Here is a 13781-nt window from a genome sequence, read left to right as displayed (position 1 = left end):
TCTTTAGACAAATGGCTGGAGTAATGCCAGCACCACCACCACCACCACCAGCTCCACAGCAGAAATCACACTTGGAAAGGCTAAGGAAGTTTGGAGCAATGGACTTTTTCAGTAAGAGAGAAGATGACTCTGTTGCAGCTGAGAATTGGTTGAACAGGCAGGCAGAGTCTTAAAACAACTCCACCGCACCTCGAGCAAAATCTAGAAGTCGCAGTATCCTTGTTGCAAGATGATGCCTACGAATGGTGGGACACGTGTCGATGAAGTGCAGCGGAAAGTCAGTAACTTGGGACTTCTTTCTCTCCGAGTTCAAGAAGAAATATGTGGGTACTATATACCGGAAGAGAAGAAGAGAGTTCATTAACTCGAGGCAGACATGCCACGGTGGCAAGTATGAGAAGGAATTTGTCCGATTAAGCCGCTCTGGAAGGCGGATAGTCCCTAATGAAGTTGAAAGGTGTAAGAGATTTGAAGAGGACTAAATGATAACATCAAGATCCAGCTCACTGCCTTGGGAATCAAAGAATTTAGCAAGTTAGTGGAAGCTGCAATAAGGGTTGAAAAAGTGAGAATCAGTGAGCAGACCAGAAGGGATAGACAGCAGAAGAGGGGCCCAGGTCAGTCTAGTTCAGCTCCTGCATCTGGGAAGAGGTTCAAAGGTCCACCTGCACAGAGTTCAGGTCAGCCACATGGTCAGGGTCAGTCTCAGGGGCCCAGGCCACAGTTCACCCCTAGGAGAGGTCAGTCCACACCATCAGTGGGCAGCTCTCCGAGGATGGGGTTCAGGACCAGCCCCAACATCTTCTCGCATGTCCACAGCATGCGAAATGGCACAAGGGGGAATGTTGGAGAGTAACTGGTGCCTGTTTAAGATGTGGGTCGACAGAGCATCAGCTGAGGAACTGCCCACATAGAACTACTACAGCTGCTCCAACACAAGCAGACAGACCTGCTCCTGCACCACAGAGAGGTAGAAAATCTGGTAAGTCTGACGTAGTGGGACCATCACAGAGGCCTGCATCTGAGCCAGCAGAGAGGCCATATAACAGACCACTGCCGTAAATTATCCCCGAGAGCTCGGGAGGAGCAAGATCCCCGGGCGTCATCGGGGCGTTCTCCTCTACAATACTCCTGCATGCATTGGTGGATCCAGGATCCACTCATTCCTACATTTGCATCAACTTACCCGTAGAAAGGGGATACTAATAGGGAGAGTGACTAAGACATTCGGTCACTAATCCATTGGGTCACATGTAGTGGTGAACAAGGTATACAAGGGTTGCGTTAAGGATTGGGGTATGAATTCTTGGCGACTGATTGAGTTGCCCTTGCGAGTTTGACGTGATTTTGGGAATGGACCGTTGTCACGTCATCGTGCAATAGTTGATTGCAAATTGAAGAGAATTTCTCTGAAAACTCCCGAGGGTAATGAGATCACGATTGTGGGGAAAGGACGATTTCTTGTCCAATGTCATCTCACCACGATTGCAAGAAGAATGATGAAAAAGGTGTGAAGCCTACCTAGCACATGTGGTGGATACTAGGCGAGCTAAGCCAAACTTGAGTGATATACCCACAAGAAGAGACTTCCAGGTATTTCGGAAGAATTGCCTGGTTTGCCACGAAAGGGAAGTTGAATTTGCTATTGAGACACCGCTGCACAAGACCCCTTTCTATTGCTCCTTATAGGATGGCACCCATCGAATTGAGGGAGTTGAAAACTCGATTGCAAGAGTTGCTTGATAAGGGGTTCACATGCCCATGTGTCACCATGGGGAGCTCTAGTCTTGTTTGTGAAAAAGAAGGATGGGACTTTGAGGCTTTGTATTGATTCTGGCGGTTGAATAAAGTGGCGTGAAGAACAAATATCCGTTGCCTAGAATTGATGATCTGTTTGATCACCTGAAGGGAGCAGAGTATTTTCTAAGATTGATCTCGGTCGAGGTATCATCGATTGAGGGTGAAGGATGTAGATGTGCCCAAGACGCATTCAGACACGATATGGGCATTATGAGTTTCTAGTGATGCCCTTTGGCTTAACAAATGCACTGGCGTTCATGGACCTTATGAACCGTATCTTCCATCCATACCTAGATCGGTTCATAGTGGTCTTTATTGATGATATTCGTGTATTCCAAGACCAGGAAGAACATGATGAGCATTTGAGGATTGTTCGCAAACCCCGAGAGAAAAGGAACGTATGCTAAGTTGTCCAAGTGTGACTTGGTTAAATGAGATTGCATTCCTTGGACACATAGTGTCACCGATGGGATTAGGGTGGATCCCAAGAAAATAGAAGCGATGATGGAATGGAAGCCTCCCGGGAATACAACCGAGGTCAAGCTTCTTGGGGCTAGCTGGGTATTACGTAAGATTTGTGAAGGATTTTCTTTAATTTGCTCCAATGACCAAGTTGTTACACAAGAATGTCAGATTTGACTGGAATGACAAGTGTCAGACCAGTTATGAGAAGTTGAAGGTTATGTTGACAGAGGCATCAGTGTTAACACAGCTAGTGTCAGGAAAGGACTTCGTGGTCTATAGTGATGCTTCTCATAATGGGTTAGGGTGTGTATTGATGCAAGAGGGGAGGGTGGTCGCTATGCTTCCGCATACCTAAGGCCACATGAACAGAACTACCCTACCCATGATCTAGAGCTAGCAGCAATTATCTTCGCACTGAAGATATGGAGGCATTACTTGTATGGTGAAAAGTGCTACATTTACACAGACCACAAGAGTCTGAAATACTTGCCATCTCAGAGGGAGCTCAACCTTAGACAGAGGCGATGGATTGAGTTCCTGAAGGATTATGATTGTGTGATTGACTACCATCCTGGGAAGGCAAATGTAGTTGCTGATGCTTTGAGCAGAAAGTCCATCACAGCTTTGAGATCATTGAATGCCCATCTATCTTTGATTCGAGATGGAGCTATTTTGGCTGAGTTGCAAGTGAGGCCAAACCTGCTACAGCAGATTTTAGATGGGCAAAAAGTAAATGAAATGTTACTGGCTATTATGAGCAAAATCCCAGAGGGAAAAGCAACTGACCATGAGGTGAAAGCAGATGGGTGTCTGTATTACAAAGGAAGACTGTGTGTACCAGATAATGGGGAATTGAAGGCGATTCTAAAAGAGGCACACACGTGTATATGCTATACACCGGAAGTACAAAGATGTATCATGATCCAAGCTTGTATTGGTGGTAGGTATGAAGAAGGACATACCGACTACGTGACTAAATGCTTGACATGTCGACAAGTCAAGGCGAACATCAAGTTCCATCGGGTTTGCTACAGCCTATACGCATACCTGAAAGGAAATGGGATCGGGTCACCATGGATTTTGTAAGTGGTTTACCTCTCACCCGGAAGAAACATGATGCAGCATGGGTGATAGTTGATAGATTGACGAAGTCGACACACTTTCTACCAATTAGACCGACTACTCACTAGAAGTTAGCGGTGTATATCGATGAGATAGTTAGTGCATGGAATTCCACTTTCCATCATATCGATCGAGACCCAAGGTTCACATCGAGATTTTGGAAGAAGTTGCATGAGTCCTTGGGTACACAACTCCATTTCAAAGATGACTTTCCATCCTCAGACGGATGGGCAATCGAAAAGAGTGATCTGGTAAACAATTGAAACCAATTAAACAAATATACATATTGAATGAAATGATAACAATAACATGAAATATATGTCAGTCCTTGAGGATATCTTTGAGGAGTTGTGTCATTGAGCTTGAAGGAAGTTGGGATAGATACCTCCCATCGGCAATTTGCATACAACAATAGCTACCAAGCTAGCATCCAAATGGCCCCATATGAAGCCTTTGTATAGGAGAAAATGTAGAACTCCAGTGTGTTCGTGAATTGGCGAAGACAACCGGTGGGGCCGGACACAGTGAAACAGATCGAGGAGAAAGTGAAACTAATCAAAGCTAATCGAAGGTTGCCTCGCATGCATGTAAATCTTTGCCGACTTGAAGAGAAAAGAAATAGAATATGTGGTTGGCGACAAAGTGTTCCTCAAGGTGTCACCGTGGAATAAAGTAATCGAGGTTTGGAAGAAAAGGTAAGTTAAGCCCTAGGTTCATTGGCCCATATGAAGTCATTGAACGTGTGGGTCCAGTGGCCTATAGGCTAGCTTTACCACCAGAGCTGGACAAGATTCATAATGTGTTTCACGTATCCATGCTCAAAAGATACTGCTCAGATCCTTCACATGTCATCTCCAGAGAAGAAATTGAAATACAACCGGATTTGACATATGAAGAAGAACCTCTACGGATCTTGGCTCGGGAAGTGAAAGAGTTGAGGAACAAGCAGATTCCACTGGTGAAAGTGCTTTGGAGGCACCACAACACCGAGGAGGCAACTTGGGAAAGTGAAGAGATGATGAGGCAACAGTTCCCTCAACTGTTTGCATCGGGTAAATTCGAGGACGAAATTTAAATTAGAGGAAGAGTTGTAACACCCTCCGGTAACTACTCGTACATCCTACATTAGGTGATCGGTGTCGGTCGGACACTAGAATGTCCGGAAAAATATTTAAACTAAAGTGAGGAACCATAATTAACTCAAATATTGATAAGAAAAATTTAGTAAAAATTTTAGAAATAAAATACAAACAAGTTAAGAGTAGGTGCCCTAGCGATGGGTAACTGGAGGGAAGTTGCGGTTCTTAACGAGGAGCCCTAGACCAGGGAAAAATTCATAAAATAATTTTTGGGACTCCAGAGAAGGGTCATTGAGGTTTCTATGGCATTAGAATGCCAAGAAAATACCTAGAAAAATTTTTCAATCAGACAGAGACAATTTTGACCGTTAAGCCAAGCGGAGGGCATTTTGGTCATTTCGCCTTGAGGTGATTTTTGGCTGACTTGTCCAATTGAGTAAATAAATATTGTGACATAAAATATGAATTAATATTGATGAAAAATTTATTAAAAATGAGAAATGAAAATAAGAAAACAAAAGTAAGAAGAAAAGTAAGTAAATGGGAATTGTGACATCATAATTATGTCATTTAAAAATGGTCCACCAATCACCATATAACAAAGACACTTAAAACAAACTAAAGAGCCTGAAAATAAAAGAAAAATGTCATCTTCTTCCTTTGGACCCCAACCAGCCGAAACCTCTTCCTTTCCTCCCTTCATTGATGTTCAATCAAGCAAGCATAATTCCTTCCTTTGTTACACCCCTAAACCCTAACTCCTTTTATTAAAACTTGACCATATCTCTAGGGGAAGCTTTTGGCAGCCAAGAAGAGGAAAGAAAGTGAAGTTTTGAGTTGGGAAAAATCTGCCCTATTCAAGGTTAGTGCATTAGATACTTAAAACTCTTTATTTTTATGATTTGTAACTTGAATTGAGTAAGAATTGTAAATAAAATGAACAATAATTATGTGTATACATACTATGAATTTTCGGCAGCCCTTGTGAAGGAATTATTTTGATTGTTTTGATGGACTTAGAGTGAACTAGAGCTTATGTTTAAAGTGTATACATATACATATACAAAGAATGAAAGAGTTGAATAAGGAATTTGTGAAAACTCATATGGGAATTAGGGTTTTGAGAAGTGAAAAATTGACTTGGCTTAGGAAATTGTTAGAGAACATTTTAATGGTCAATTAGTGACCATTTTAGGTAAGTTGACCTCAATTTTGACTGAAAAATAGTATGGCAAAGTGAATGTGTAGGCTGCCCTAGATGTGAGATAGGTGATCAAATTTCAGTCCACTTGGACTGCCATAACTTGGGCTGTGTTGGTCCAATTGATGTTTGGCCAATTGGAAATGAAACTAGGCTTATAATGGCACATTTTTGCTGAAGAAACCATGCCCAAAAGACCAAATCAAGAGGACCAAAAGTTGGCCCCAATCCGGACACCCTGCAACTGATTCTGCAGAATGACCAAATGAATAGTAACTGTTCATTTGGCCATAACTCACTGTAGATTTGGTCAATTGACCTGAAATATTTACAGCAACAATTTAAGACATAGACAAACAACTTTCATGAAGAAACCTACCCCAAATTATGGCCAGAACCAATTCAAAAATGCAATCACAACACTGCTCATGTTATCAGTAGATATGGTCAATTCTGCAGATTGGAAATCCAGCCAGCTGTGGTTTTTGAGCCATATCTGGAGCTACAAAACTCCAAATGGAGTGATTCAAAAAAGGAAATTAAACTAGAAAAAATAAGGAACAACTTTTATGTTTACCAATTCCTCAAATTTCCACTGTAATAGTTCCTAATGGAACAGTAAAGTTATGGTACAAAATCTGAAAAATCTGCTCCTTTGGTTTAATGCTTAGAAATGGTATTAACGCTTAATGCCAACAAGTTTTAAATACAAAATGTGGTATGTTGGGAGTGCCAAAGTCAATGTACATATTTTCTATCCAAAATTCAACATTTTTGTTGACCAATGAGGTGAATAGTAACACCAAAACATGAAATTCACAAATTGAAGAATTTAAAAGTTTCAAATGCCCTAGTATACCTAACAAGATTGGTTTGGATAGTTTGGCATGCCAATAGGGTTCAGTTAGCGATCGCACATGGCAATTTTCCATTCTGATTTTATGGCTTTTAGCCATTCTGACATTGCATTGAGCTTTGGCCTTGTGGATCGATGTTATCACAATTGTTAGCCTGCACAATGCCGAGATGCATATGTGACCGATGGTGTGACGGCCCGAGGTACTTGATACCCAGTGCCAGTTTACCCGTTATCCAGTCCAGTCATCTAGTGTAGGTTACTTGGGCAACCAAATGAATGAAAGTGGACAAAGATAATGAAATAATGGATACACCAATACCAAACAAAGAAATCATACACATTCTATACATACTTATTTTCTGCTATTTTCTTTTATTATACTATTGCACCACTAAGCATTAATGCTTAGCGTTGCTTTTGCCACGTGTAGGTACCGGAGATACATATCGTGAGCCCGTGAGACCGCAGATCGGTGAGTCTGTTCGCGATTACGCATGATGTCCGTGTCACCTCAACTTCAGATTGCATTGGTAGGACCCTAGGTGTCATTTTTATATTTTGTATCTAATTTTTACTTTCTCATATGTATTTGAACTTATGTAATGTATTCTGATGTTCATGTAAATAATGAACGTTATGGCTATGAATGCAAAATTTGAGCATTTATTTATTGTTTGTATATGAGAAATGGATGTTTGAGAAACGAAAAGGTTATTGAGAACTGAAATTGAGAAATGTTGTGGATATCTTGATATTGAGATTTTGTTGATGAATTGAAGTTGGGATTGTTTGGAAATTATTTGGAAGTGTTTTTAACAGTTCAAGAACTGCTTCTCCATTTTTAGCCAGGTACCACTGGATTTTCTTTAAAATTTTCGGAACCTCAAATAAATTATGATTTCAATAAATGACTTAAATGAGTTATCTTTCACAAAATATATTCAAAAGCATGATATAAATTAATTAAGGTATATTAGAGTGTGCCGGTACACCGTGTGGCATTACTTACTCTGGTATACTGTACACGGGTAAGGGGTGTCACAAAGTGTGAATCTAAAATCAATTTAAAACAATTTATTCAAATATTGCATACAAAAATCAAATCAATTTCCAAAGTTACATTTTCATTCACAAAGTGGCAAGACAAAAGTTCTTAAACTCATAATGCGTACTAAATCAAATTTTCAAGGATAAAATGCTTAAATAATGTTTATTGTGCACAAACCTGACATGAGTCGCCTCTAGATCTTGACTCAGTCTCTCAGACTTTCCGAGTCTTTTTCAGCTGAAACACAAAATTTATAGTGTCTCAGTATCTTTACTTCATAACAATTCCAATAACTAATTCCAATATGTTTTAACTTACATTCTTGCAAATTTCATATTGAGGTTACTATTCATAGTACTATTCAAGTCAAAATATTGACTTGATTATACTCAAAAGGTATGGGAACTCAACTATCCTCACATACCACATTTTGGTCATCAATTTTGTTAGTTTTGGTTGTTTTCTCAAAACTTAGGTCTTTTAAGCAAAATTGCCAATTTTCAGTTTTGGTGTCTTAGATTGCACTGTTCCATTGGTCATTTTGCTATTGGAATTGGGCTAAGTTTTCTTCATAGAAATTGTTCCTTATTGTCTTAACTTTATTCTCCTTTTTGAATCACTCCAATTGGAGTTTTGTACCTCAGGTTATAGTCACTTGAATCATGGCTATCGGATTGGACTTAACCCAGATTTCTGGGCACAAAACTGGTTCTGGCAGTTTTAGGTCACTAAATTTGGGTGGCTAAGTGACTTGGTTAAGTGTATAATTTGGGTTTGTGTTCTTCATCAAATTTTTAGGTCTATATCTCAGTTTTCCACTGGTAAAATTTCAGGTCATTTAGACTTGCCTAGTCCAAGTTATGGCTAAATGAACAAACACTGTTCATTTGGTCATTTTTGTACAGGCCAGAACACTCACACCCAGATTTTGCCAATTTGTTCACTATGTTATAGTCACTTTTTGGGCATGATTCCTAAATAAAAAATGTTCCATTTTGTGTCTATTTTCATTCCCAATTGGTCTCAGACCAATTGGAGTTATAAATTTTCAGTTTTGGTCCCTGAAAGGACCTTGGTCCTGCTGCCTATAGCATGACCCTAAGCAATCCGAATTTGCATTTGGTTCCAACACTTCTAACGTACTCCAATTGGTCACAAATGACCATTTCTCACCTCAAACCAAGTCTAACACATCATTTGACACATTCTCACAATTTTGTATTCCAAACCCTAGGTGCCAAACCCTAATTCACCAATTTATTACACTTAATTAATTCTAAGCATACCAACATCACCTCCACATTCATACAAACTTACCTACACTTTTAATTCAATCAAAACACATGTATACACCCATCAAACCCTAGTTGGCCAAATTTACTTCTAGTCCTCCAACAATTATTTTCATTTCATTTTAAGCATATTTCCAAGTTCATTCAATCATAAACACTCAAACCAAAAAAATTCAAGTTGGATCACTAACCTTAGTGCAGAATTTTAATCTTCAATTCTCCCCACTTTCTTGGTTTTAATGGCATCCAACCTTTATATCAAAGTCCACTTGCAAGGTTTGCTTAAGGGGGTTAGGGATTTTGTGGCTGAATTTAGGGTTTATGAGAGCTTGAGGTGAGCTCCCATGGTGGTTTCAAGAAAGAAAAATGAGAGAGAGAGAGAGCTAAGGGAGAGGGACGACAACAAGATGAAGATAAATGAATTTTATTTTTCTTTTCTTTTCTTTTATATGTATTAGGAAGACCACAAATTATTATGAATTTAATTTTTAATTATAATATTTATGGCATCATGCATGATGTCATGCATGATGTCATCTCTTTTCACCTTTTTCATTTTCTTTTTTTTATTTATTTTTTCCATTAGTTCTTTAATTTAATTTCCGATTCTGAAATTTTCTTTTCTCTAATTTTATTTGACAGTTAGGTTAGGAGTTAGCTTTCGGGGTCAATTGGCCAAATTGCCCCTTGCCGGTTTAACCCGGTTTGCAAATAATTCAATATTTCTTCCGGGTCCCTGACCTAATTATTTGACTGCCTTAACAATTCTTTTTCATGATTTTCTCTTTTTCACTGTGTTTGTAATAGTCCTAAGGACCACAGTGTCATATTTTACGGTTCAAAATTTGAGTTTAAATTGACTTATGATTCTTCCAGAAGGTCATCCATCATTTGTGACTCTCGGCTCGTTTAACTTCTTATGTTCTGTTTTTCTTATTTATACTTAACTAATTGATAATTACTAATTATTTGTGTTTATAGCTTATCAAGTTGTCTTAAGTGTGGTTCTAATCCCCTTAATTGTCCTGATCGACACTGATCACTGGAATAGTGAAATATACCAGGCTATGCAAACAGGGGTGTTACACAACAAGAAGAAGGGAAATAAGAAAAAGAAACCTCAGATTCCTGGTCCTTCCAAGAAAATAGCTAAACAGAAAGGGAAGACTAAAGCTAATGGAGGCAAAGGAAAGTGTTTCCACTGCTAGAAGGATGGGCAATCAAAAGGAACCGCCTGCAGTATCTTGCTTCTCGAAGGATAAGAAGGATACACCTTCTAAGGTATGTCCATATCTTGTTATTTAGATTCTGATGATACTCATAGTTCATTTACAGCTTGGGTTTTAAATACTGGTGCCAGTTCTCACATTTCTTATGATATGCAGGAACTAACAAATAGTAGCAGCTTGCGTTCTCGAGATGTTAGAGTCCAAATTGGCAATGGCTCAACTGTTGAAGCTTTAGCCATTGGATCTAAATCCTTTTACATGTTTGGACATGTTATGTGTTTGGATAATATTTAATATGTACCTAATGCTTTTAAGTTCACCATTTCTATATCTAGTTTAACTAGAAATGGCTATGAATTTCAATTCACAGATGATGTTTGCAATATTTATTTTGGAAATAAATATGTTTGTTTGGGTTATATGAATAATGGTCTTTATTATTTGGATAATAATGACAAACACAAAATGAATGCGAGTGATCTAAATGAATGCAATGCCATGGTGAAAATCAACTCAAGTTCAAAATATATTTGGTACTTAAGGTTACGTCATGTTGCAAAAGATATGATTGCAAAACTGGAGAAAATGGGGATTCTATCCTCATTGGGCTCTAAGCCTACTCCAACTTGTGAATCTTGCCTTCAGAGCAAAATGACTAGAACAGCCTTTGTAGGATAAGGGTTAAGAGCTGAAAATATTTTAGAGCTAATACATAGTGATATATGTGGTCCATTTAAAGAAATGGATAGAGGTGGTTTTCATTACTTTATTACCTTTACTGATGATAAATCAAGGTTTGGGTATTTGTATTTGATGAAATACAAACATGAATCCTTTAAAAAGTTCAAAGAATTTAAATCTGAAGTAGAAAATCAAACAAGAAAGAGTATTAAAGCTCTTCGATCAGATCGTGGAGGTGAATACTTGAGTACTGAATTTGATGAATACTTGAGTACTGAATTTGATGAATACTTGAGAGAGCACGGCATTGTTCCTAGCTGATGCATACATTTTGCATAGTCATTTAGGTCTAATTTTATAACAATTTTTATTTGATTATTAGTCATTTTTAGCTAATTTCATTAGTTAATTAGTTAGTTTTTCATAGTTGTCAATTTTGCATTAATTTGTAATTTTTACTTTGTTTTGTAGGAAAAATGGTGTTTTTGAAGGACCGAAGAGAATTTTGCCATTGAGGAGTGTCTTCTACAGCCAAAGATGTCAAAAACAAGTTTTCAAGCTGAAATATGCATTGACCAAACTGTGCATAACTTGCCGCATAAGCTATGCAGATCTGCATAAGGAGAAAAATCACTGTTCCAGAACCAGCCGAAATGTGCATAAGGAGACTGCATAGCTTATGCACATTCACGCCTCCCTTATGCACTTTCACGGAATTGTGCATAACCTATGCACCAAGTCATGCAGTTTCGCATAAGTGACCCAGAAACAGCCGAAAACTGCATAAGGGACTGCATGACTTATGCAGTCCACTTATGCAGTCCCATAAAGAGTTCATTAATGAGCTGGCAGAAGATTCCCTCAGATAATTCCTCCTAGAACATACCATTTTAGGGCTCCATGTCAGAAAAATGCTATAAATAGTCTCATTTTCCCATTTTAGAGGAAGAGACAAGGAGCAGAAAAGGAAAGGAGAAGAGAGGCAGAATTTGAGGAGTCACTTTCACCTTCCACACCATTTTTAACCAAGATTTGCAGATTTCTTTCTTCCTTACATTTTTCTACATTTCTAGTATTTAATTTCTTATTCCTTAGCTTAGATTAAAGCTTTATTTCCATTTAAACTCAATATATCTTGTAAGCATTATGGATAGTGAGTAGTTTTATTTTGATTCTGGAGTAAGGGTTGTAATATTTGAGATATCTTGTGGATTTTGATTGGGTAATCCATATTTTGTGGTCTTAATGAGTTTTATTCATTTCTTGTGTGCTTAATGACATGCTTAGTGTAGGATCCCATTAAGTGATGTTCTTAATCCATGGTTGAGGCACCGAAAGGAGAAGGCCTTGTGATAGATAATCAAGAAATTGGACTTAATTAACTTAGACCTAGAAATAGGCTAAGGATTAAGAGGATTCACAGATTAGTTAAAGAACTTAATGGGTCTTAATTAATTCTAACTCCACGAAAGTAGGATTAGTTTGATTAAGGCACTCTTTGTCTCACTCGAAAGGGTATTCGAAGGATTTAAGAATTAATCTCCTTAAAACCATAAGTTTCACAAGATTGGATAACCAATTTAAAATCCCAAAATAGCTCGGATATGAAATCCCGAACTCCGGAATCGCCTTTTTACCATTGTTAATTTCTAATCGAATTTAATTACTTGCCATTTTGAATATTGCCATATTTGAACTTGCTTATTTCAATTTGATGCAATTTTAGTTTAATTAATACATTGTTGAATAGATTATTAATTTTGCATACATAGATTTCACATTCTCAATACCCATTAATTCATTACTTTAATTTCAAAAAATATTTCAATTTACTCAACTTTTTATATCAAAAATTCAATCATTAACACAACTCCTCGTGGGAACGATATCTTTTCTATACTACTTGTACGACCCGTGCACTTGCGGTAGGGACGCATCAAGTTTTTGGCTCCGTTGCCGGGGAGTTGTTTGTTTAAGATTGAATTCTTGATTATTTTAGTTGTTTATAGTTTTATTTTCGTTATCTTTTCATTTTGTGTTTGTTTGTTCTTTTTCAGGTACTTTTAATCTTTTATGAGAAGAGCTAGAAGCACAAGTGACACATCCTTATTGTTCAATCCTGAAATTGAGAAATTTTGTAAGGCCAACAAGCAAGAAACCAGAAAAAGAAAAGAAGCCTTGAGAGAAACTGAATTAGAAGAAGTCATGGCTGATGAAAGAATGAGAATTGGTGTTAATGCTGGAAATGATCAAAACAATGAAAATGCAGCCCAAGGGGAAGAAGTTGTTAATGCAAACGTGCCTAGGGGAAGTATGATAGATCATGCTTTTCCACGTTTTGATGACTTGAGAGAGAGCATAGCAAGACCAAGGATTGATGCATTTCTTGCACAATATTTTCCACCTGGAAAAACTCAAGAATTGAGGAATCAAATGACAGCTTTCAGACCAAGAGAGGATGAAACTCTTTATGAATCATGGATGAGATGGAAGGAATTAGAGAGACAATGCCCACATCATGCCATTCCGAAATGGATGATAAACCAGAATTTTTACACGAATGTCACTCCTGCAATCAGAGGAATTATTGATGCTCAAACAGAAGGAGAATTTATTATGAAGCATGAAGATGAAGCTTATGAGCTATTGGAGAAAATTGCAAAGAATACTCATCTTTGGAGTAGTCCAAGAGGACCAACTCCAACTCAAAAAAGGCAAGCTGCTGGAATGTATGATCTTGATCCATTCAATATGATTAATGCAAAGTTTGATGCACTTACAAATGTTTTGGCTAAGAAGATGGAAGATTTGAGTATGTTGGTTAGTTCATCATCATCATCTGGAAGTTCACAACAAGTGGCTTATGCAGAAGGAACTACCAGCTGTGGAGTAGATTATGGAGAACAAGCTGCATATGTTAGTAATTATGGAAACAAGCAAATGGGGAATCCTTATTCTCAAACCTATAATCCAAATTGGAGGAATCATCCCAACTTTTCATGGGG

General features: G+C 38.1%; 1 non-coding gene across 1 annotated transcript; it reads right to left on the bottom strand.

Annotated features, from left to right (window-relative positions):
- Positions 1-13194: 13194 nt before the first annotated feature.
- LOC131177053 (small nucleolar RNA R71) lies at positions 13195-13301 on the bottom strand. The gene has a single exon (XR_009146774.1). It is a non-coding gene; the product is annotated as a small nucleolar RNA R71 (small nucleolar RNA).
- Positions 13302-13781: the final 480 nt, after the last annotated feature.

Source organism: Hevea brasiliensis, unplaced genomic scaffold (assembly GCF_030052815.1).
Source record: "Hevea brasiliensis isolate MT/VB/25A 57/8 unplaced genomic scaffold, ASM3005281v1 Scaf313, whole genome shotgun sequence".
In the NCBI taxonomy this organism is placed as follows: Eukaryota; Viridiplantae; Streptophyta; class Magnoliopsida; order Malpighiales; family Euphorbiaceae; genus Hevea; species Hevea brasiliensis.
The sequence above is the reverse complement of the archived record's forward strand: the minus strand, read 5'-3'. Positions and strand labels throughout refer to the sequence as shown.